Here is a 3,542-nt window from a genome sequence, read left to right as displayed (position 1 = left end):
TTTTTTTTTGAGACAGTCTCTGTCTGTCGCCCAGGCTGGAGTGCTGTAGCGCCATCTCGGCTCACTGCAAGCTCCGCCTCCTGAGTTCATGCCATTCTCCTGCCTCAGCCTCCCGAGTAGCTGGGACTACAGGCGCCCGCCACCACGCCCGGCTAATTTTTTTTTTTTTTTTTTTTGTATTTTTAGTAGAGACGGGGTTTCACCGTGTTAGCCAGGATGGTCTCGATCTCCTGACCTCGTGATCCGCCCGCCTCAGCCTCCCAAAGTGCTGGGGTTACAGGCATGAGCCACCGCGACTGGCTGCATTCTGTTATTTTTTAAAAGGAAAAGATGGCTGAGTTTTAAAAAATAATAACAAAAACATATTAGCAGCAGCTAGGATCATAAGAAAACCCAAGGCTGGCAATTGAAAAGACATGCAGGAGCCGGCTGGGGTCCAGCCCTCCTCTTTTCTTCCGTTGATGCGATGCTTCTTCAGGCTTCCCTTCAGTCTCCTACGTGGTCCTCCTGCCTCCCATCTCTTCCAGCTCTTTCATCCTTTACTTTGTTTTCCTGGTTATTATCCTAAAATTGGATCTGACAATGTGGCTCCCCAACTCAGAATCCTTTGACACTACCACTGTACAGACTCTGCAATAACTTATCCATCTTCCATTACTGCCTCCTCCCTCCTCCACCTGGGCGGAAGCCGCCCCATGCCCAACTAAACTCCCATACGACCCTCTGTTCAGCCTGCTCTCTCCTTTCTCGCCTTAGAGACTGTGCCCTCGCCATTCTCACTGCTCTTTCCATTGCTACCATTCAAAATCAAGTCCAGGCTCACACGGAATCAGCTCTGCAAGGCCTCCTAAGGTGCTCCCAGAAGAATCTGGACATTGCTACAGTTATTTTTCTGTGTTCCCAGTAATCTTCATATTTCATATATCACTCTCATATTCAGTAACACTAGTAAAACAAGTAACCATGCATACGGCTCTGAGCTCACTTCTCCTTCCAGTTGATTGTAAGCTCCTTGAAAGAATGTGTCCCACTAGGTTAGGTACTGCATGGTGTCTACAACAGTATTGTATCCAGAGTATCCAGAGTATATACTCAGCCAACATAACTTATGTTTAATTTCACCCATTCAACACACACACACCACAGAATGGCAGGTAGTAGAATCTTAATTTCATCGTACTTTAAATGTACTTTAAAGGTTAAAATTAGAAACTATGCACATCTAGTCTTGAGAAGACAATAAATAACAATAGTAGACAGTGACCGAATAACTGACTGCATTTAACCAACCAATTGATCCCATCCTGCAGACAATCAGTTACAAAATTACGGGGGACAATAGCTGGTGAATTAAGCACATAGCTCGTATCCTAAGATTTTTAGGTCTTCAGCTATTTTTACATAGGAAAGATGAGGTATTAAACAATGACCCAGTTAATGCCACCAAATAAAGTTGCCAGTGAGGAAAGAGCTGGGAACCAGATTGAATTATGCCAAGACTCTTGACTCTCACTGTGCTGTTAGGTTGAACACATGGCCTCGCTCTGCTGTCTCTACATCCAGAAGTCACTGTTATATCTCTTCCCTTGCAACCCCAGCAAATAATCGGGCTGGGTTGGATTCCATGAGTGTGGCTCAGTATTTTCTAGGAGGAAACCTCCTAAGTATTATTATAAATATGAAAAAACCACAGGCTTTCTTTTGGAAGAATGTGGAGCTGATAGTCACATCTGTATTTGTGTCCTGGGACATCCCAAGGCAAAATTATTATAACTGTAGAACTAATTTCATAGACAAGGGACAGCCTCGAATACAAAGCTTTCCCTGGCAATGGAGATGAAGAATAAATATGGTCCATGATCATCTGCCTTCCTCTGAAACATCTTCATAGGCCTCAATCGAGGCAGTTGAAACCAGTTCACTCTCTTTGACAAATTCTGCCCTCCATTCTCTTCTACACCCCCTTCTCTCTCTTTCTCTCTCTCTCTCTCTCACACATTTTTTTTTTTTTTTTTTGAGATGGAGTCTCACTCTGTCGCCCAGGCTGGAGTGCAGTGGTGCAATCTCAGCTCACTGCAACCTCCGCCTCCTGGGTTCAAGCGATTCTCCTGCCTCAGCCTCCCGAGTACCTGGGACTACAGGCACATGCCACCACACCCGGCCAATTTTTGTATTTTTAGTAGAGACGGGTTGCACTATACTGGCCAGGCTAGTCTCAAACTCCTGACCTCATGATCCGCCCACCTGGGCCTCCCAAAGTGCTGGGATTACAGGTGTGAGCCACCGTGCCTGGCCACACACAAACTTTTTCTTATACCAAAGACTAGGTCTGAAACATTGAGTCTACCTGCTCTCAAATTTCCATCATGTTTCCAGCTTAATTCAGTCCAAATTGACAAAAGGCAACCCTCCTTCCTGGTGTGTCCTGTACTGTAATTCTAATGGCCACAAAGAATTTTAGTACACTGAGTAATAATCCTCTGAAAGCAGCATGACTCCTTCACCAAGCCAATTCATTCCTTTTAACAAAACCACTTTGTCAAAGATTTATGGTTACTGATACTTTCTCTGCTACCTTTTTCTTCTTTCTTGTTCTAATATCAATCAAAGGCTTACCTTTTGCTAGATACTAAGCTTACTGCTTCTATATATTATCTTATTTAATCCTCACAATAAACCTATTAGGCAGATACTATTCTTATTTTAAAGATGGGCCAGCTAAGGCTTAGAGGGGTAAGTCCCCTGCCCAAGGAAATATAACTTCCAAATCTTGAAGCCGGGCTACACTACACACTCAGGTGACTAGGAGCTCTGTGAACTCTCAATTACCATGCCCTGGCACTTTTGATAAAGCATTTGAGAACAGACTTGATTCCATTGAAAATGAATCCACAGCTTTTAAAGACATTTTATGTGTATTCATCTTTGTAAAGAGCCATCCACCTATGATGCTTTTATAACTATTACAACTACTTAGACCACATTGTTCTTAACATTGTGGGGGGAAGGGACCTATTTGAGAATCTTGAGTGAAACCCATGAATCCAGGCACAAAGCCCCTGATGTTACACATCTTTCTGAAGCAGAAACCCTCCCTCCATCCCTCCCACCCATGACCATGCATGTTAGTATAAGCTGCTCATGTACTGGGTAGCAATGTGGCCCCAGGATGGAAGCAGCAGCATCTCTGGGAAGGAAGGTGCTGCTTACAAAGCTCTGTCTGCCAGCATGCCCTCCCTCCAAGAAAGACTCAGCCAATCTTTCAGCTCTCATTTTGGATTCTGATTCTCAAACTGGTTTACAACATCCTAGCACTCATCCCAAAGTCGGGATTTTTTTTATTTGTATTTGTATATGTTTTTTATTTTTAACTTTTATTTTAAGTTCATGGGTACAAGTGCAGGTTTGTTACACAGGTAAACTTACATCATGGGGGTTCGTTGTACAGATTATGTCATCACCCAGGTATTAAGCCTAGTAGCCATTACTCATTTTTCCTATCCCAAAGTCTTATGAGTTGAATATAAAACAGAAAAACACCC

Source organism: Pongo pygmaeus, chromosome 5 (genome assembly GCF_028885625.2).
Source record: "Pongo pygmaeus isolate AG05252 chromosome 5, NHGRI_mPonPyg2-v2.0_pri, whole genome shotgun sequence".
Classification (NCBI taxonomy): domain Eukaryota; kingdom Metazoa; phylum Chordata; class Mammalia; order Primates; family Hominidae; genus Pongo; species Pongo pygmaeus.
This window is presented reverse-complemented; position numbering follows the sequence as displayed.